Genomic DNA, 22,580 nt, shown 5'->3' with positions numbered 1-22,580 from the left:
ACCCTTTTCCTGAGCAAACCTATCTAAGTACCATGTAAAAACTGATTATTTTATTTTCACACATTCAGATATTGTCATGTAACCCAGTTATGCTATTAGTTTTTTATTTTTATAAAATGTTACCTTCTTATTCATGGTTAATAAATCAAAATGACAATTTTTAATACAGTTTCAAAATCGGATTGAAATTTGTCAGCAACTGGAAATTAGGAGACTTAGCTGTTGAATATATACTACTATATATGTGTTATAATATAATAGGTTATTTGTATTTATAATCTTTTTATTTTCCAGTTTGCATTGGCTTCCCTGGGTTTTTCTACCACTTTAATTGTAATTTTTTTCTTTTATATTTTTATCATGGCCCACAAATTCAGAAAACCTGTTAAGGCAACGACATAATGCAATCTAAAAATCCAGTTAACATATTGCTATGGAAACCAGGAAATAAAAACAGCACTCTAATCATTCCTTTGGACAACTATGGCTAATTGTGTGTGTTGCGGGGGGTGGGGGGGGGGGCAAGCATGCAAATTTTTAGTTTATTCACCTTTTATTGAAGTTTGTACTGAACCCAAAATCTATAATTGATCTGTCCTCAAGCCCAGTGCCCTCCAACCAGTAACTTAGCATTTTAATATGAACCATAGTCATTGTTAAATTGTGCCATGTAATACCGGGAAAACTTCAGTAGGACCACGTGGTTGATTTAGCCTTGCCAGGCTGGCCTCTTGGCAGGGTGTCAAGAACACCTGACTGGGATTTGAGAGCTGGGTTGTAACCTCCCCTCTTTTACTAACCAGCTGTGTGACCCTCTTAGGAACTCAGGCACTGGGTTTCCTCATCTGCAAAATAATTCAGGGCAGGACTGTAGTATTATATAACAGGAAGTTTCCTATTCCATAAAATTGGGGAATCCTGAGGTAATGACTTTTGAGGACTGAAATTGCTCTGTGTTGTTCCTGATAAAGTGCCGAACACATAGTAACCATTCTTAATATATTTTTCTGTTTTTTTCTTTCTGTAATAAATAATTCCTGAACCTGCATAGTAAATGTTTTGTCAAATGACCGTCAATAACTAAGAGATGCCATTATCTGATGAGCTCTTATGAGTCAGAAAGGAGAACGCCAAGTCCCAACAAGCAATGTCATTCCTTCGATTGTTGCTTTTGAGTGTTTCTTTTCTGTTGAAAGTTAATGTTGATTTTCATACCCAGACGCGTGAGATATAAAAAGTCATCCTAACACAATGAATCCTAATACAATTCACCAAGCCCTCAAACCTTTTTCTAAATCTTAAGACTTCAACATTTTAAGAATTAAACTTTTGTTCTGTTTTGCTTGTTCATTGCTGTTTGCCTAATTATTTAATCAGCCTGTTCCCTGCTATGAAAAAAAAGAAAACACCAACGCTAAACGTTAAAGAAACAGAAGTTTCCTCAGGGTTAAACTCCTGTGTTGTTCTTCCTTCCAGAAATCCGAGTTAGTATAGTAGGGGATAATCGTTGCACAATGAAATCATTGGGACAGTTCGTTCATCCCCTCCTACCTCCGTGGCTGACAATGAATGCCTTGTTTCCGTGGTGCCCAAATCTCTCTCCACCCGGTCAGCGCCCCGCTGCTAACGGAGACGTGGGAGAGGCTGGGAGCGGAGCCTCGCGCGTTTCCCGCCCGCAGCGAGCGGGGGTGCGCGGCGTGTGCGCTTTGCGCGCCCGTGACGCTCCCCGCGCAAGCACCACGAGGGGGAGACTCGGTTCCGCTTATCTCTCGCTGTGCTCACTGCAATCTGCCCCAGCTGGGGGAGGACAGAGTGCGCAGCCCCGACGAGGAAACTTCTTCTCCACCTAGAAAGTTTCACCTTGTCCTGGGCGGGGGAGAGGCGGGAGGAAACGCGACCCCCGCGGGGCCAGGCGCGGCGCGCGGGCGGCAGGAAGGGCGGGGGCCGATTTCCCCCTCTGGGTGGTGCCGGTCCGCACCTCAGCGGTCCCGGACCGGCAGGCCAGGAGGACGGACAGCGCGCCAGACAGACGCACACGTGCTGGGGCGGGCGGGCGAGCACCTCGGTCGGGTCTCCTGCCCGCGCCTCCCGCCTAGACGCGCCCGGGCCGCCGCGGGCCGCGCACGCCGATGCCCGGCTGAGTCACGGGCCGGGTAGCGCGCGGGTGGGAAGGGGCGGAGGGAGCGCAGCCGGCGGGCGGACGGGACTCCGGGCTCGGCCCCGCCGCAGGTGATTCGGAAGATTTCGCAGCTCGCCGCGCCCCGAGCGCTTTGTGACCAGATGCGGAACCCAGCGGAGGGCACGAGCCAGATGCGGGACGACAGCTGACTTGCTGCGAGGAGGCAGGGAGGCGCGGAGTGCGCGGGTGGTCCCTGCACGACTGACTTCTCTTGCTGCCCGTTCCTGGACACCGCAAGGTAAAAACTACAGCCCTCCTGCGGATCCTGCACCCCACCCCTCGCCCCAGCGCTCTGCTCTCTTTGTTCCCCTAAGAGACCTGACTGCTGTTCCAGAGGGCTAGACCAGGGAGGTAGGCGAGAGTGTAGAAGCTTCAGAAACTGGAGGGATGTGGCCAAAGGGGGAGGTCGAAACTAAAATGGAGCTTTTCGTTTTAGGGGGTTGCTCCTGACGGCCACCTGTATGACTCAGGACAGACAGGGGCGCTGGGGAGAGGGGTAATGTATGACTGTTACGGCCGGGCAAATTTCGAGGCTGTGTCCTGACTCAGCCCTTATAAAAGGGATTCGGCCACTCTGTCCCAGGGCGATGTAGCCAGCCGGCAAGGTTCGAGCCGAGGCGGTTTCCTTGTTCCCAGCCCTGCTTTATCTGCGTTACGTGAGGGTGCTTCCAAGGGGCAGGTGTTTCCGTGGACGTCTGAATTCTTCATTTCTGGCAAATACACAGGGCTTGTGATCCATCATTTTCAATTGTACCTTATCTCTTTAGGGGGTCTCTGTGGAGGACATTTATCTTACTAGGTGAAATAGACTGTAACCGGAGAGGTCAGGCAGTCTGGCTAGTACTGGTACTGAACCAGTACTTGAAGCACCAACTATTGCCAATGCGGAATTTACTCCAATGTGTGTTTTCCCATTTCATACCTTTTATGTTTTAAAAGAGCCATTTACTAATTCGGCAGTAGGAGTTTCAGTGGCTCATGCATGAATAGTTGCCCAGTGTATTTTACCCTATCATACTTTTATGTTCAAATGAGTTCTGGGGCAGAAGGAAATACTGTCAGCTCCCTGGCAAAATAATCAGGATACTAAAATTGCCAAGTTAAGATTGTCTATGAATGTGAGAGGATTGTAAAAACTGACATTGAAGGGAATATAGACTATCTGGACCCTCTCCTGAATTTTAAAACACTGTTCACATTTTGTACAGCTGGGTGGAGGTTTATTCAGTTGTTGCCATCAGCCAGACACATGCACATTGCTATGCAAATGGATCCAGAAAAACATTATTTTTCTTTATAACTAAACTCTTATAGCTGACTAATGCATTTTTTCTGCATGAAGATGATCTGAAAATGATGTACATCGTGTTTCTCTGTGCTACTGAGATATAAATTGTGCTCTTATGTAAACTATAAGTGGTGCTTGGATTATTTACAGGTACATGGCTTTCCTTTCTAGCTCCAAGCTTATTGGGCTTTGTTTTAACATGTAAACTTCCAAACTAGAACTGAAGTGAGGTGCTTTGGCTTCAGTGCTTCAGTCATAGACTGCAAGTCTGTGGTATATTCAGTGTTCATTAGTTTTGAACTGCTGAACAATACCAGTAAAATTTATATTATAAGAATTTTTTTGAGTACCAAAAATTTTTGTCTGGTAACCTATAAATATACTGGTGTTTTAAAAATTCTGTTCAGGTTTCAAATTTAACTGTGCATAAGCCTGTAGTTATTAACCTAACCTAAATATATTTTTATTTTTAACATGATGGAATTTATGACATATGGAAGATGATCTGCTGACTACTGCTTTTTCAAAGATTGCTTTGTTCTTAATATATCACAATAGGGATTTACATTAGATGTACCTTCTGTGCCTTCAGGATTAGTGGATGAGGTTTATTTGAATGATAAAGATGTACAAGCCTAACCATAGCCAGTCAATATGAAAGCTCATAACTAATTTTTGTGACTTTTAAGGCTACCATTAAAGGAATATGATACTTTTCTAAGCAGAAGAAATACCCTTAATTTTATAAATTCCTTGTAATACTATATAAGCATATGTACCACTATAATCTTGAAATTTAAAAAACTTGTCCTTTATAGCATCTTACTACGCTGATGGACAGTGACTGTGAAGGGGTATGTGAGGGGGACTTGGTGAAGGGGGGAGCCTAGTAAATATAATGTTCTTCATGTAATTGTAGACTAATGATACCAAAAAAAAAATTCAGAAAGTAAAAAAGAAAAAAAAAACTTGTCTTAATGAGGGTTGGACTAAGAAATACATTTCAAAAACCAGTTTCCTCTGCTGTTGGTAAAAAAAAAAATAGTCCACAATGGCATTTGTCTCATTTTCCTCATACAGATCTGTTTAATAGCTTCAAAAGACTTTTTCTCAAATGTGGTCATCTTAAAACAAAGTGAATAACTCAAGCAGGCTAACGTCCTCCCAGGACCCAAGCCTTTCTCTTAAGTGGCTGCCCCAGGGCTCATGATACATCGCAGCTCCCTACACATTCAGGGCACCTGCCTCCTCCTCGTCCCTGTCCCTTGGTTTGGTCACAGCTGCTTCCAAGCCCTTCTGTGTCCCCATTTCTCCATTCTAACCTCATGGTTTCTTCCTCGCTGTCATTAGGCTCACTTGGAACTACCTATGCTTTCTTTTTCCCCCTCATTCCTAATATTTCCCTTGGACTGCTGTTTTTGTTCATGGGATAGTGAATTTCCCAATTGTGCCACCTTAAGGGAAGAAAATATGCAGAAACTCAAGAGCCGGGGAATTAACCTCCTTTACCTCCTTGGTGTATGTTGAAACTGGTGTCTTTTACACTGAGCCCTCAGGGAAGAGTTTCTTCATGGGCTTTGCTCAGTACAACATAAAGTCACCTCTTAGTAATAAATAATAGATAAAATGACTAATGTCAATTCAGGATCACTTTGATTCCCTGTTTTTAACAGACACTGAGCTGCAGGCAGGCCCACATTTGCCTCACCAAAAATAGCTAAGAACTGTACATTGAATATCATATGTGTTTGGCACTAGAGGAACATTTTTAAAGATGAAGAAATGAAATCTCTGCCCTTGAAAGGTTTACAATCTAGATATTCATATAAATAGCACATACATAAATTGGAACCAACATCCATAATTATTGAGGGTACACCACACTAGAATGACATTAGAAATCATCTCATTTGCTTTTAAATAACAGAAATGTTTTAAAAATCAGAAGATTGGAATTTAAAAGCCCTCCTAAGTTCTTCATATCTGAATATATCATCTTTCTGATACCTCAACAACCTTATAAAATAGAGAAGGACCATATCAATATCTTAACCTCCCCGGGTTGTGGACAAGGAAACTGTGTGTTTAAATCTATTCCTCATGCTATCTCAGAAGCATCTCACAGCCTCTGCCCAGCCATCAACAAGGTTAAGTATTTGAAGTATTTTTCACTGAGGTATAGGTTAGTATTATTAGGTTAGTGATAAATGATGAATGTAACATTTCTAGTCTCCAGAGTTTTTCTCACCTTCTCATTCTCTAGTTCTTTTTCTCTTTTTGTGGTAAAGCAGACCAAGAAAGGTCTCCATTTATATGTGTGAGGCATTCTGCTCCTGTTATCAGATTAAGAGCTGTGAGTAATTTCACAATCTAGCCTTCTATCGAAAGCCTATTCTCAGATATCTCTTCAGCTGTCTTTAACAGTTTAGTATATTCCCCTTGGGATTTTCTTCAATAAAAACATCCAGTAAAATCTGACTACTTTGCTTTTCAAGGGACAAAATGAAGAATGTGTTTTTATAAGCTATAAAATATAATTGAGAGAGAAATCACATCTGTGGCATTTGTAGCAGGAGGTGTGAGCACACAGAAATTTTTAAAAAAGGTAACTGGCTAATCACATACCCAGATATACTGTGATTGTGTAAATTTGTGCAAGTCTGTTTATGCAGGGTACTCCTGTCACTTTTAATTTCTAGAATAAATTATGTAGCTTTTAGGCCCATGAATTTATATAAGAGCCTATGGGCTATATAAATTATGTAATGATCCACAGAATTTGAAATGTATTTCTTCTAACCTAACAAAGGGAATATGGAATCTGGTTAGAGCAATTATGAAATGTAGTCAGAGAACCACAGGTTCTGGAAAAAAACAAGTTCTTGTACTCTAAGTATGTGATTGAGGATTTAGTCATGAAGGATAATTTACTGAGCACCTATAAGACATAATTCTAGAGAGGCAGTGCAGCAGATAATAAAACAAAAATCTGACTTCATGATGCTCTCTGTTCTATATTGAGAACGGCAAACCACAAATAAAATACATAAATAAAATTGTTGTGTGTGAGGTGGAGAACTGCAAGAAAGCATAAAGTGATAAAGGGGGATGGAGACTATCAAGGATAAGAGGAATAGGGCGGTGACTGAAATATTCGGTCATAGAATCAGAGAAGGCCTCACTTCAAAAGTGGCCTTTGAGCTAGAACCTCAAGGAAGTGGGAGAATGAACCATGTGAATATCTGGAGCAGGGCTTCTACTTTGCACTACTGGGGAACGCCGTTCTCATTTTGTTTTCTCTGGAATTACGCAATGCACAGTCTGCACAGCTGTACATGGAGTCCCTGATTTTTTATGGGAAGTACCTGGACAGTGCCTGCCAGAGTTCATTACAGTCTCAAAGATGAAATGAAGGAGTGGCCCACATCCCTTGGTTTATGCTGTATAGAAGAAGAGAACCCATGGTATTCTCCTGCATTCACCTGTTCCTGTCCCACATGCCACCCTTGAGCAGAGACAGTGCTCCATTCAGAAAAACATTCCTTCTTTTCTACACTGTCAGCCTGGCCCAGTGGGATTTGTTGAGACAAAGCCTTTGTCTCAGATCCTTTCCATGGCATAAATCTGGAGACAGCAAAGGAGACAACTGCTGGTGGTGGGCAGCCTCTGTGCACTTTGTCTTCTCTCTCTCTCCTCCTTTTCCCTTTCCAATGTTAAAACACTGTTGGATTTTCGTCTGCTCTCTTCTACCCTATCTATATCCTGTGTCATGATTTTAAAAAGGGTACTAACCCACATGAGAACAACTAACCTATTTCACTAGGGACTGATGACCTGCTTAGAAAAGCCCAACCAAAAAGGGGGCAGCCAGCACTTGGCATCATCAATGTTGCAATGAGGCCCATGTGTGGCATTGGCCACCGTGGTGGTGTCTTTTGTATTTTCAGGAGAAGTGAGAAATCTCTCAATTTTATAATGTTGACTTGGCATCTTTAAGACACTGTACAAGGTAGAGATAAGAATTCTATGGGCCGAATTTGGCTCCTAATGGACCTATTTGCAATTTCTAGACACACTATACCTGCCAAGGAGTTCCCTGTGTCTCCTTCAGGTGCTGTTGAATTCAGCAGCATGCGTGACCAGAGAGCCCCAGGGCCACTGCAACAAAGTATTTTTTCTCCCGCAGGAAAAATAACTTAGCAATTTAAGAAAGAAAAATATATTTTATAATTCATCACCTATTAACAAACTACTTCCTAAACTCATTGACCCACCTACTTTCTATCAAGCTTTGTATATTTCTAAACTAAAAGGTAATCTAGTAATTTCATTCTTAAACTGAAGCAAACATTTTCTGAAACCTAAATTCATCATAACTTTATATACAGATTTCATTTCCAAGTTCTCTTTCAGGATAAACTCCCCTTTTGGAATACTGGCACTTTCTCTGTTTTGTTTCGTGGTTTTAGATCTGCCAGAACTTTACCAGTTGTTATTCTTCTACCATTGAAATTCAAAACGTACACAGTGTTGGTTTTGAGTGCCCTTTAAAAGCCATCAGATCAGTGTTGCAATCTCTTTTTCCAAAGGAATGAAAGCTCACAGGTTGTGCGCTAACTTGTTTCCTTTAATCCTAAAAACTCGGTGAAATGCCCAGGCTAGCGGCCTTCCGGAAGGCCATTGTGTTAGAACGGAAGATTATGTACTGTATTTCTTCCTACAATTTTAAATGCAAATATAATAATATATCATGAAACAGTGCACATATTAATATCAGTGGACTTTTCCTGTTTTGAAATGATCTTATGTTCCCTGATGGTTGGAAATCTGAGGCAAGACACAGAATCTCAGGTCCACTTTTGAAGTCATATTTTTAAGAATTGACTTGGAGGAACTAAAAAGCACTCCAGATTTTCCATTAGACCACAGGATGTTTCTGGTTTTTAATATATTTTTTTAAACATCAAGAAAGGCATTCAAAGCTGGAAACCTCTGAAATAATGTTGTCTTCACAAGGCAGAGAAAGAAAGAGATGGAGTAAATTTGTTTAGCAGAACATAGGTTGTCTTCTTTGAGGCCTAGTCATGTGGGAAAGGAAAATTCAGCCAACTTTTAGGTCTATAAGACAACTCAAGCTATCTTTAAAAATAAGTTTTGGATTTGCTTGAGACTAATGTGTGTTTAGACCAACATTTCAGCTCTTAAAATTTAAACCAAGGGATTTTTTAAAGGAAATTTAATCCGTGTGTTTTGATTCACTAAATCCTAAATCATTACCCATAAACTGTATGTCTCTCTCAGTTCTTTGATGTGTAAGAAATCTTTGAAACCATGTAAGGCTCTTTTAGTTTCAGAAAAATAGGAAGTTGGTTTTTGCTAAAGGTCAATAAATAGCATCTTAAAAGATCTGAGTTAGGTCTAAAATCCTGTAACCATGACAGAGAGTGTTTGAGTGCTAATGCATTTTTCTGAAGCAATGTGAAAAATATAAATATTTTTAGAGACCCTGCATACCAGTAGTTTTCACTTGTAATCCTTACTAGCCACAGGGAAATCATTTTGGCACCATTCCTCTTTCTATTGTAATATAAAATCCAAATATTTACCATTTGATCCTGGCACACAGTAGGTACTCAGTAAATATTTTGTTGAATATTAAATGAACGACTTGTCTTCTGCCCAGAAGCTTCCAGCTAATATCAATCTTTCTATTCAATATCAGTATCCATCTGTCATATCTTGGAATGAGATCTATTCTGAGTCAGTGACCTCGTTCGACAAATTTTAAAAATAAGCCATCTAACTAAATATATGGTATTTACTGAAATTCATTCTGTACCATGAAGCAACTGCCTTGCAAAGAGTGCTGAAAATAGGAAGGGTTTCTAGGCTGATTTGATTAAATATTCAGTTGTTAACCATATGCTTTCTGAAAAATTGATTTTTTTCCCTTTTACTCTTTCTGCCATCCCTGTTCCCTCCCATCTTGACATGCTTGCTGATTGAAAGCTGTGCACAGAAAAGGGCAGGCCATTTGTATCTGTAAGCAAGTTCGAACAGGCTTAGAAAACGTAATGCTGTAATCATAAGTTGCCATAATATAGGAGGGGAGAGAAGTGTATAAACAATAGGGGTGTTGGATTTTGCTCCAGACTACAAAGATGACACATCTTTAAATTCCATTGTATGGAGAAAAACACCTTTTTACTGGAGTTAGACTTCCTGTTTGTGAATGTGTATTTTCTGGTAACTAGAGTTCCCATGTGGACTTGTCACAAATATGTAGTTTTAAGTGCAATTGAAATGCACATGATGGCTATGGAGACAGCAACTCCTCTCTAAAAGAAGGAAAGTAGTATTTAGAAGAAGGCATAGTATTGAAAAATGGGCATTAAGATCTTTCTTGATACCATGTTGTAAATTTCTAACTACTCATCACATTTTGTCCTCAGAAGACACCTCATGATCAAAAGTGTGTTGTTTCTGGGCAACATAGGGGTAACAGAATGTGGCAATTTCTTATATCTTGGTGGGGAGAAAAAGGAAAATTGTGTTATGATGGTCTTGAAATAAAGGTTCTCTTGGGTGACTAACCTGAAGGCTTAATGAATACGTGTATCATCATTAAATCTTATTTTGAAATTTAATTATAGATATCACTGTATAAGGAGTAACATAGTTTTGACAGGCTTAATTTTTATTTCTGTGGTTGACCAAATCATCAGTAATAATTATATATCAATGTGCACATTCATATTTAGATTATTTTTTAAACTTAATGTTCTCTCTGGGATAAATGAGCAGTCAAAGGCCTCTGAATTTGTACATTTCAGAAACTGTAGTTCAATTTAAGAAATTTTTTGTGATAACTCTCATGTCATAGATACAGCAATGAGATAATAAAGAAGAAGGCCTGGAGGTTTTGATGGAGTATTGACTCAGCAAGGTCACAATAGGGGTGAAGTGGGTGAATCCCTGAAGGGCCATGGACCTGGTGGATGCATTGCAGGTCAAAGAATGTGTGTCCCAATCAGAATCAGGCTGCCTCCTTCCAAAGAGGAAAAGGGCTGGTCAAAACTGAGTGGGGAATCAAGGGGCTCTCCAGAAAATGGTAGGACACGTGATAAGCAATGTCTAATCTTCCTCCCACTCTGTCACATGTGCTTTGATCCTAGAAGAAGCTAGATTATCATCTAACTGGTCCAAAATCAAGTCTCTTAGTCTTTTGTACCCTCAGCTACCAGTAAGAATAGCAGGAATATGTAACAGAAGAAAAAAATTCTTAATTCTGAGTGTCAGAAGCATATTTTAAGCATTCTGTCAGCTACTCACAAACACTCTAAATGAAATTCCATAGTCTCAAAAGAAATTGTAATATTTAAAAAGCCAAGCAAACTTGTAAATGCTTTACACCATTTGATGACTAAAATTTTCTAGCATATCTGCTCATTATAATGCATCAATTACTATTGGGACCAAAAGTTCTGGCCTTCAAAACTATATCCATATCTAGTCTACATTGGGATATCATCTGTTGTGGATGTATACTAGCTTTTCTTGCAGATTTTATCTTGAGCTATTTCTTTGGGCCTTGATTATTCAGAGTTCATGCTGGAGTGTGTGTAGGAATCTCATTTGTCATGTTCTAAACATGAACTCAGATGGTGGTCTAAAATCTGAGAAGAGCTTATGTTAGGGCCTGCCTTCTCTTGTCTTTAGGCTTCTCTGACAGTTTTAGGTGAGCAGCCGTCTTCTGACTCTGTCCTCACATTCAGGCAGAATCCCTCTAGACCCTGCTGATGGCTACACTGCACAACAGGAGCTCAGGGTCTGACCACTGTCTGGTTAAGTCAAAGATGGCAGACAAGTAAAATCATTTAGGGCCTCCGTGAACCTTTAGGCTTAAAATATTATTACTGTACCTGTATTTTCAATTGAGTAGAAAATAGGACAATAAATATTTTAAGTTCTATTGAGCTGTGTAAAGAAGCAGCCAAAGCAAAGTTTGTTGACAGAAAAAAAGCTTCCTCCTAACAGAAATGAATATGTATTTTAGGCTTTTCAAAAATGCACTTTCTGTCATGTCAAAATTAAGGAAATTCTAAATTTTCAGTCTAACACATGCTTGAAATGTTCACTGAAATCTGCATGTCAAGATTCAATGATTTCAAGCATTCTTTTGGTCTTCAGAGTTTACAAAAAAAAGTTGTCCTTTAAATCGCCAGAAAAGTGCAGATAAAACCCCAGTTTCATTAATGGCAGTGAAAGGTGACAGCTCTTAAATCTGTGTCATAGGTTGATTAATTACTTTCCAAATGTTATTAAAGTTTCTGAATGAATAACTAGATTGGTATTTAGGATCAAGGCTCCCTCACAATTCCTAAACAGGTTTTAATTTTCAGAATTAGATGATCTTTGTATCTGATTCATTTCTTTAACATTTTTAGACTGTTGGTTTTATTGAAAAGAGAACAGAGTATCTGTTTCAATATGTTTTTCTTTTCCCAGAAATTATTCCTTGCAGATTTCAATAAAACTGGTTTTGAAGTAAAAATAATCCAATGCTGGCATTTCCTCTTAATAAAGGCTCATAGATCTGGTGAATCATATAAACATTACAAGAAGTCCACTACAGAGGCTGTGATTATAGAACCATTTAATTCCCAAGTCTGCCTTGCTGGCTGCTTGGACACTCAGTGCGAATGAGCATTTGTGCATTAGAATGAGTATTACCTCTAGTGAACTTTTATTCTTTATTTGGTCATCTTGTGTTTTCCCTGTTCTTATTACAGTGATACTAAACTTTCACCATTCTCTCAAGCTCTTGAATCTCTTTGACTCCCCTTATTCTCAGTGCTATAGCTTCCTTTATAATTTAGAGAGCAAACAGAAGCCCATATGTTTTCTGTGTTACCCATTATCACCTCCCTGCTTCTGTCACAAATGATGGAATGGTCTTTTCAACTTATGATCTTGATCCCATTCTTCCTTACTTCTTTGAGCACCTTGCTCCATCTATCCTGCGCTCCCAACCAACCTCTCCCATCTTTTAAAAATCTCCCTTACCTTTTTTCTTCAGTCCTTATTCAACTTGCTGTTTCTTCTAGAAAGAAAGAAGACACACATGTCAGACATTCTGATGGGATCTTTAATACATAATTACCTTAAGTATTCACTCCTATTTCTTAATCCTTTAAATAAAGAATTCTTGAAAATAGAAGTCTAACTTATTTTCTCTATTCCCATTCATTCACTGTAAGACATTAATTAATTCAGTCTTCCCCACTCCTGAGAAAGTGTCCTCACTCTAACCACCAGTAACCTGGTCATCACCAAACCTGAAGGACACCTTTGTATCCTGCCTGACCCCTCTGTGAGATTTGACACTATACAACTCACTCCTCCTTTCTTGCAATGTCTTCTTTAGCTTCTGAAATACCACTCAAACTTTTCCTTTTACCTTTAAAGTTTAGATTAAAACTTTAATTCTAAAGTTTGGACCCCTTCTTTGTACTTACTGAACATGCTTATCAGTGGTCTCACTAATGTCCTTGACTTCAAATACATGAATGAATTCAAATACACAGTGGTTCATAAATTGCTGTCTCTGACTCCCTCTTTGCTCTAGACCACCACACCGATATTGTTAGCCACCTCAGAGACACTTCCACTTGAATGACCAACAGATGCCTCAGAGTTATTAGCTGAACTATTATTTCTACCCCAAACTTTTCTCTGCCTGTTTCCCTTACCTTTGTTTATAAGCCCAAGAGAGACATTTTCTTAAGCCATCCTTGACTTCTCAGTTTTCCCTTCCATGTTGAGTCATTGTCACATATATTTTATCTCTTCTAATATTTTTCTGATCTAGTTCTTCCTTTCTATCATATCCTTACTGCCAGAGTCTTTGTTCAGGATCATTCTTTCATGCATTAATTCATTCCATAGCCATTCTTCAACAAATACTTACCAAGTGTCATGTCATGGCATTATGCTAGGGGCTAAAAATGGAGCTTACAGTTCTATTGAGAGATAAAGATAAGTAAATTGCAACACTGTGATTAAAAGCCACATAAGGAGAAAGCAGGATTGATGTACAAGCATATGGGACAGTTCCTAATCTCTTCCTAGAGGGTGAGAGAGGCATCGGAGAAGGCTTCCTAAAAGAAGTGTTATGTAAGATGAGACTTGATGAGAGAGTACATGTTAACCAGGTGAAGGTAGAGGCAGGAGTCAAGAAGGATCCACATGTGCTGAGATGCAGAGTGGGGAGAGCACATGGCTGGCTTCAGAACGATTGGAAGAGCTGTTGTTAACTGTAGCCTAGATTTCTAGGGAAACAATGGCAAAGGGCAAGTCTGGAGAGTTAGGCGGAAGCCAAATCATGCATGGCTTTTAAACTGTGGTAGAGTGTTGAACAGTTTTTAAACAGAGAAGTGACATATCACATTGTCATTTTAGAATGACATCTTGATCCTTGGGGAACAGGTGATCAGGAACAAGAGTGGAAAAGGAAGACCGGGTAAGAAATTGTTGTAATAATCCAGGCAAGAAGTGACAGTGCCCTGAACTGTGGGTGGCAGTGGGGATGGAAGCAGAGGGACATATTTAAAACACCTGTAGGTGGGAGTCAAGGATGATGTCCCCGAAATATGGGAAATGTTGGGCATTGAGATGGGATATATATAGACTAGGAGAGTAGATTTTATGGGGGTAAATAGAGGTACCAGAAAGATATCTGACTGTTCCTTCTGAGTCTCCTTTTGTCATTCATCCTCTTCTGCCAAACCTGTTAGCTTTGCTGTGCCCTGGCACACAGTGCTTCTATTTTCTCTAAACCCCTTTCCTTGGTGGTCTCATCCAGCCTCAGGGCTTTTCATGCCATGGATATGCAGGCAACTTCTGGATTTAAATCTCTAGTCCAGACCTTTCTCCTTAACTCCGGGGCTGAAATACCCAACTGCACAGCATCTCCAACTGTATTCCAAAAGAGCATCTCAGACATAACAAAACTAAACTCCTGATCTTCACACATCCCTTCCAGATTTGCTCCAACAACCAGCTTCTCTGTGTCAGTAAAGAGCAAAGCCATTCTCCCTTACAAAAGTAAAAATCCTTGGTCTATTCTTGGTCCCTTTTTTTCTCACACCTTATCTCAAATCCTGTTAGCTCTGTCTTAAAATGTAACCAGAATTCAGCCACCTCTGCTCATTTACTCCTTCCTCGCTGGCTCAGGCCACCACCGTTGCTCACCTGGGCTGCGTGAGCAGCCTCCCAGCTGACCTCACTTCTCCATTTTTGCCATATTCTACCCCCTGCCACCAGCTGTCTTCACCTGTACACAGTCAGTGATTCCATTCATGTATAATCACAACCTTGCTCAACACCCTGCCATGGCTTCACATTTCACTCCAAAAAAGCCCAAGTCTCACAGTGACTTACAAGGCCCAACACGCTCTGATCCTTTGTCCTTTCTGATCTCATCTGGTGACCAAGATCCAGGCTTATTGGCCCCTTTTCCCTGCCTCAGACACATGAGGCATGATCTCAGTTGGGTCCCTTTTGCCTCTGCACACACAAAAAAGAGACAGAAATATCTTTTCACATCTCACGTGGCTAAGTTCTCTCTTTCTTCAATTCTTTCCTTAAAAGTCATATTCTCAATTTTTCAAAGCTAAAAACCTCTCCCACCACCTTCCCCCCAGGCACTCCTGATCCCCCAACCCTGCTTTTGTGTGTGTGTGTGCGCACGCGCGAGCCTGCCTGTAACTTTCATCAGCTTGTAACATACTACATGTATAGTTTCATGTCTGGATCCACCTGCTAGAAGATAAGCTCCACGAAAACAGGAATGTTTGTTCTGTTTACCGATGCATGCCCAAGCACCTCACACATATTAATGTATGAAAAATATTTGTCACATTCAGTCTTAAATAGCTGTTGGACATACAAAACTGATGCTCGAGAGACGGATTTCTCGGTTCTCTGGAGATAAAAAGATGAAGATACAGGACAGGAGTTCTCACTCTGTTAATCTTCATCTTCTATTGCCTGGACAGATGCAGTAAACTTTCACCATGTTTTCTGACCTCTAGCTCCTTTCCACTCTAGTGCACTCACCACACTGTCACCAAAATGATCTAATACATAATTATAAGCATGCTGGTTTCCATCTTCTGCTTAAAACCTCCAAGTGACTCCCCATTACAGATGAAGTGCAGACCTCTGTGCAGGACGTGTAAGGCTTTTGATGATGTGGTCCCCAGTCTAACCTTCTAACTTCATCCAGGCCCAGCCCAGCCCAGCCCACACAACCTCTGTTCCAGTTACAGCTTCCTGAACTGCCCTGTGTGTTCTCCCCAAAGTTCCTGTGTGTGTGTCCTCTCTGTCCGAGGTGTCTGTCTCCTGCCTCCGCTGTGCCTGAGCAATGCCAGCTTATCCTGCAAAATCCAGCTAAGTAATGTCTCCACTCTCAAATACTCCAGGGCCCCATCCCTGTGTGCTGCAGTTAGCAGTTCTTCCCTCTCGTTCCTCCAGTGATGTTCTCCCATCTTTATAGCACTGCCTGGAGCACAATGAGGTGGGAGACTGGGACTGCCAGCCAGTGGGCAGCACCTACAGGATTAAAAAGCTTTTTTTTTCAATGTTGTGCCCTCTCTTTTCTAATTCTGTTTCTCTGTTTCCTCTCTCCTCCTCTCTCCCTCAAACATACATAAACACAAAAAAAATTCCCTGAATTATTTTTCCCAGAATTGTTCAATTATATAAATGCAATGCCAAGCACAGTTGTTTTTAAGTTGTCCTAATCTTTTGGTTTATTGATTTTTCAAGGATCCAGAGTGTTTACTGAGTTTAGAAATTGGATGCTGTACCTATGTACTTATTTTTCAGTACTGTTCTGTTTTTACAAGGATAGCTTTGTTTGGCATTCTCTATTCATTTTAAAGTATTTAAGATTTTTGTAGAAAGTTTTGTTTGATTACTTATTGATCTCAACATAGTAATATTTATATACTTTTAATTTTGGAACCACATTATGTTCACCCAAGGAATCCACATCTGTACAAAAGGTGGCCGGGTTTGGCTCTTCCTTCCAGTCACAGTATTGTCATAACTTCTGAATGGGTTTTTTTTTTCTGCTTTTCCTGAAAATGAAAATGTCATATGCTGACAAAACTCACCTTGACAAAGGTCCCTAATTCATTCTGCTGCCAGAGAGTCTACCTGCTAACTTCAATTTCCAAGAGAAGTTTTCAGACATTAATATAAAAGAGTTCTCAGAAAATAAAAATCAGACATACCCTAAGAACTAAGTAAAAATAATGTTTCGGGAAACACCGCCTCATTTGACCATTGCATATTTCAGGGTCAGGACCTGGCCCTTGGCATCCTCACACTTCTGCCCTTGGTCTCTTTCTCTGGATGCTGACTTCTCTCTTTATGTGACAGCCACCGTGACATGAATGGGGTCCCCTCACCACCAGTGTTCCACTACAGCCATTTGACATCTGCTGTAGGTAGACATCGCCAGAGAAGACTGATCAGTTATATAAACCCAATCCTGAGCACTGCTACCCCCATTTGGAGTTCACTATGCCCTATGCTCAGGACATTTTTAAACACTGAGGGATGGAAATATCTGATTCAGTAGTGAGTAATGTATCAGCTTCCTTTCCAATTTGTCTCCCTTCAGTGGTTCACATTCTGACTTCTCAGTCAGGTTTATCCAAATTCTATATTTGAATGCAACTGAAGAGGTTGCTGTGCTTATTTTATTTTAACTTACATGCTTTGAAACATGTTTTTTAAATGTGATTTCTGGATTTGTGGTATTCATTTGTTCCTGGATTAATTGAACAAAATCTGGTAGCACTTCTGCATATAAAATTATATCTATTGATGAGGCTGAAAAATATTGTCAAATATTATTATAGAATTCCAGCATCTTGGTACTTTCTTAACATTGGAAGTTACATCTTCACATTTTCAAGGGTAATGGAACATTCTTATCTGACCTACAACTTATTAATGGGACAAAAGCCTCTCCATCAATCAGGACCCTGACAGTTGAATATATTGTCTGAACAAGACATTTTACAATTTGCACAATGATACAACAAATGTCCATTTATTATTCTTTCCCAGAAGTTGAATACTTTCAGCCATTCTTAAAAGGACAAAGATTTTTACTAACAGATTATGCATGTATGAGGGATAATATTGAGAATATAATAGAATTCTGTTCTTTTTATCTTTATTCTTACCATATCAGAGTTGGACAATCATGTAACTAGAAAATGCACAGTTGGTTTTTTGTTATGCTACAGTTCAATCATTTTCAACTTTTAAAATGTTTATTGGAAGATGGAGGAATACAATATTGGATAAGAATCTGAATAAAAGCATTATTTAGGTCTCTTTCAAAGAAATAACATTGGTATCATAATCAAGAATCAGTATTTAGAGGAGACCCTATACATTAATTATAATACATGAAAATTATTCTTGTTCTATGTTTAGTTTAACTTTTCTCCTATAGCCACCTATATATGAATTTTTAATAAGCGTGTTTATTATATATAAAGTATGCAAATCTATCTAGAAATACTTCCTCTGTTTCAGAAATTTCCTGTCAGTGACAGGCTGCCTTATATTGTATAACATTTTTCCACAAACACACAAATCATTACTCCCTTTCTCATAGTTATACCTTCACATGATATTTAAAAGCACCTGTTTGAAACAGGGTACCCTGATAAATCACTTTGAAAACAGCATGTTTTAAACACACAGCAATAAAACAATGTGTATACAGTTTTGCAACATGGATGTTCTACAAAAACCTTAAAAATATTGTTCTATACCAAGAGATAAATAGGGTTAGCCGAAGTATCTTCAGTCTCAGTTCTCTTAGTAGGACGGGTGCTCATTCCTAATTTTTCTCACTTGCTTACAGCTGCAATTGTCACATAAAATACATTCACAGGGCATATTTATACTAACGTTATTTGCTGTTTATTTAAAATTCAAATTTAACTTGGCATCCTTTATCTTTATTTGCTAAACCTCAGGGTGGGTATGGGTTTGCTCTTTAAAGAGGTTAAGTATGGTTCCTTATCTGTTGTTCTTTCCTAGCATGGGAGGCCCCATGGCCTTTGCCTTGGAGGACAACTTAAGAAAGACGTCAAGAACTTGAAACAGATTTAAAGGAAAACTACAAGATGGTCAAAGGGTGGGAAAATAAGAAATAATACTATTTAAACTGTAGACAAGAGCCTAAGGTGATGAAACAGTCACCAAATATTTGAGTGGACCCACCCAGTGGACTGTGCCAAGTTCCTCATTTTTGATGAGGGCAAGCAAAAACTGGTTAAAACACAACTTAAGATGATAAGTACTGTAGCAACATTTAATGAATGCCAGTGTATGCTGCATAATTAAATACCATTGTCTCTCATAATCTACCTGTAACCCTCCTGGTCAACCAGTAAGATGTGTATCATTATCCTCATGTTTTAGATGAAGAAACTGACCCTCAAAGTGAGAAGGTATGCAAATGGTAAAGCCCGGGTTCACATCACATCTTAATCTGTATATGACACGAAAGCCCATACGCTGTGTCCACTACACCACACTTCTTTTCTGAAAAGTTTCATGTGCTAATCGGAAGAATGTTATCAAAATTAGATACTAGAAATAAGATTAACTCATGGGTATTTTGGATCATTAAATACAGTTATACAAAAGAAAGTTGGATGGGCTGAAAAACCCTAGGGATTTCTTCTGTCTCTTCAACATACCACTGGAAATCCTTGTCAAGGTTGTATCTGGCTACATCAGAAGAAGTTTTTGACATGGTATATTATTGTTATAAAGCCAGTTTAGGCTTTTTGGTGATTGTGACACCCAGTGTTAAATATTGAGACATAAGAATCAAATGTTCAACAAAAAATGTTTTAAAATTTGCTTTCTCAACAGCCCAAGAGATCCATTTACCTTTCAATTTAGGTTATATATTTAGAATGTTAGCATTTATCTTGCTCTCTTCAAATCCATACTTTTTGAGGGTAGAAACCCTTAGCGTCTAGACAAGGGCATGATATGCAATGCATGCTCATAAATATGTGATTAATATTGTGTGATACAATATGACTCTTCATAAACAGTGTTTATAAATATATTTTAATGTCACCAGGAATCCCCTATTAGAATCTTCTTTCCTTAGCTTTGTTTTTATGGCCTGCTTTTAAAATCAATGGAAATAACATAAATCTAAAGAAAGCAAAGAATTTTCCTTAGGATTTCACTCTAGCAAGTCCTTCTGCCCATTTAGCCATGGCTGTTTTTATGGCTGCAATTTCCTTACTATGGGGCCTTGGCCATTTTCCATCATCATAAATCCCTTTTATACACTTAAAAGCAGGATTGAAATGTTTTCTAGTTTTTATATCTTTACTCTTCACTTAGATACAGTCTTTCTATCTTGAGATTATGTTATGTAAATATTGTGAATGAATTTGAAATTATATATCAGGAAAAAACTAGTATACCATCCTAGGAATTTTAACTAATAGGTATGTTTCCAAATGCAAAGTGAAATCAAGTAGGTAAAGAAACCATCTTTGTTCCAATTCCTTGAATATTTCACTAAAAGGTGCTTGTATGCACTTGACTTTGTGTTTGAATGTACAGGTTTTCAGAAGCTTCAGCTAGACATTGTTTGATCAGGACTTTTTCAGGATCAAGGAATAAAAGAATCAGTAGGAAACTGCTGATAAAAAAGAGGGGAAGAACAAATTTTATTGGTTCTCAGTAGCCAAGATATGGTGGATACGGATGCTCAAACAGTGGCATCAGGAACCTTCCTCTCTCCATGTCTGGAGTCTCCTGCCCCTTAGGTCAGTTGCATGCTTAGGCAGGCTTTGTCTCCACAGTGGCAAGGACGGTCATCAGGCACTCCAAATTAACATCATCTTTAGTGCTTGTGATCTTTGAACAAGAGAGGGCCTCTCCCGGATCTACATTAAATCCAAAAAAAAAACCTGTGATTAGCCTTGCTTTGGTCATATGCTCACCCTTGACCAAGCTCTACATCGGAAGAATAGAGTTCGTGGAAAGGCCAGCCTGGTTTGCAAGCTTGCCTTGTGGTAAGGGAGGTGGACCATGAGACCAACAGCCCCATCAGATAGGGGGACCGGTTTTCAAGGGTTGCCCGTACTAGCCATGGTTGGGGCCAGATAGGTAAAAACAGATATTTACTAGAATATGATGCTTTTTGAATAAAAGTCTTTTCCAGGTAGTGTAAATAATTCAAAACTGTTCAAATAAGCATCTTACTCTTTTAAAAAGCATTAGAAATACACTCAACAAGAACTATATTACATGTTTAGTACATTTTAGATAGTACCTCATCCCCTTTGAATCTCAGTTTTGTCTTCTGAAAACACTGGAATAATGCTTACCTTATAATCATGCAGATTAGAAGAGAGAATGTAACTGGCAGTATCATGTAAACTATGAAGCGTTGTCCAAATAGTTGTAAAATATTATGATTTCTAAGACAATCAATTCTTAAATAAAAGTTACCTATGTCAAAGTCTAGAAAGTCTCTAACAAAATGTATTCATTACAGTTGTGTTGCTTTTTTCTTGAGGAATCAGTACTTAAAATACAACACACATATGCTTTTTGACAGGTTTTTGTTGATGATGAGAGTAATGATCACAATAGTAGTAGTGCTGATAGGCCCAGGTAGTGAAATAAATTCTTAGAGAATTAAATGTTGCTGGACTTCTGGGGATGAAAAGACCAATGTAGGATAGTTTAATGAAAAAACTAGAAGCAGATAGATAGCAGAGTGGAGTAGATGGTCTTCAGGACAGGCTGATCTGTTCGTAGCTAACAGAACAGTCCTCTTTAAAGGAAATGCTCCTAAATACCAATAGTTTAATGGCCAAGATGCCATTGAGATAATCACTCCCAGGAAATGTTTTGCCAGTGAGATTATCTTAACTATCAAATGAAAAGGAATAAATGTTTTACGGATGATTCAGTTTCACCTGCTATGTGGACAACATTTTAGGAGAATGAGTTAGTCTGTTTGGGTCATCTTTACATGTCCTGTTAGTAGGGAACTCAAAAAGTTGGTTAAATGCACTATTTCAGAAAGAAAGAAAAAACAGAAACAGTAAAAGGACATTCTATACTGAAAGTCTGATCCAGGCACATCACAGGAATAAATCTATCAAGACAAAAATATATGAAAAGTGGGAGTATTTCTGGAGTCACTACCAGTATAAATATTAAAATTGTACACACAGCCTCATCTGACAGATAATATAGATGGGGAAGAGAAAGTAATAATATGCCAACTCAATGGCATTGGAATAAAATATAATTGTAGAAAAACAATCTCAGACTTGAAAATTATTTGAGTTGGAAAATTCTTTGGAGTTCATGAGTTCAACCCAGAAGTGCGGTTGTAAATATTTAATAACCATCACTCCAGGGGAGAAAAAAAGCCCTGATTTGTAGTGTTTGCCTATTTCTATAGTGTAAATATTCCCACCATGGCTGATTTCAAGCTACCAAGGTAAGGTCCCTGAACTCAAGTTGGGAAGAGATGCACACAATAAGCTGTCAGGAGCCAATGCTGGAGGGCTCTAGCGCAGGGCTAGGTCAACACTATGATTTTACAAATAAGAACACAGCTGAAGTCAGTGGAGTTTGGTGACTCGCTTTGGGTCACAAAACTAATTAGCTACACTGCCACAGCTAACACTCAGGTGTCCCCCAGGCTGTGCCTCAGGATTGTGACTATGGGGAAAGGATCACGACTGATTGATTTGTGAGCCTGCCTGATGGCTCTAGCTTGGTTAAGTTCCTCTTTCGGGGTCCCCACAGATCTTCTCAGGTTGAGTTTAAACTATGGTGTCTTTGGTTCTCCTACTAGTCTGAGATCTCACTGACAGTTGGAAAGTATTTTATTCATTTTTGTGTCTTCAGTGCTTTGCAGAGTATCTGAAACATAGATGCCCAAAAGTATTCATTGAGGGCATCGATAAACAATAGAGAACATTAGCCAACTATTCACCAGACACTTTTCTTACCATT

At 39.3% G+C, this 22,580-nt stretch overlaps 2 protein-coding genes across 3 annotated transcripts in view; one reads left to right on the top strand and one right to left on the bottom strand.

The window, feature by feature from the left end:
- Positions 1-1,668, bottom strand: part of TFEC (transcription factor EC) — a 629,038-nt gene extending 627,370 nt beyond the window's left edge. The window contains exon 1 of the mRNA XM_073238555.1: positions 1,552-1,668. The gene's annotated coding sequence lies outside the window, so the exon portion shown is untranslated. The remainder of the gene's footprint in view (positions 1-1,551) is intronic.
- A 592-nt stretch (positions 1,669-2,260) lies between these two features.
- The window catches only part of MET (MET proto-oncogene, receptor tyrosine kinase), a 106,852-nt gene continuing 86,532 nt past the window's right edge, over positions 2,261-22,580 (top strand). For both annotated transcript variants that reach the window (XM_017664028.3, XM_017664027.3), the window contains exon 1: positions 2,261-2,417. The gene's annotated coding sequence lies outside the window, so the exon portion shown is untranslated. The remainder of the gene's footprint in view (positions 2,418-22,580) is intronic.

The sequence above is a fragment of the Manis javanica genome, chromosome 6, assembly GCF_040802235.1.
Source record: "Manis javanica isolate MJ-LG chromosome 6, MJ_LKY, whole genome shotgun sequence".
Taxonomy (NCBI): domain Eukaryota; kingdom Metazoa; phylum Chordata; class Mammalia; order Pholidota; family Manidae; genus Manis; species Manis javanica.
This window is presented reverse-complemented; position numbering and strand designations above follow the sequence as displayed.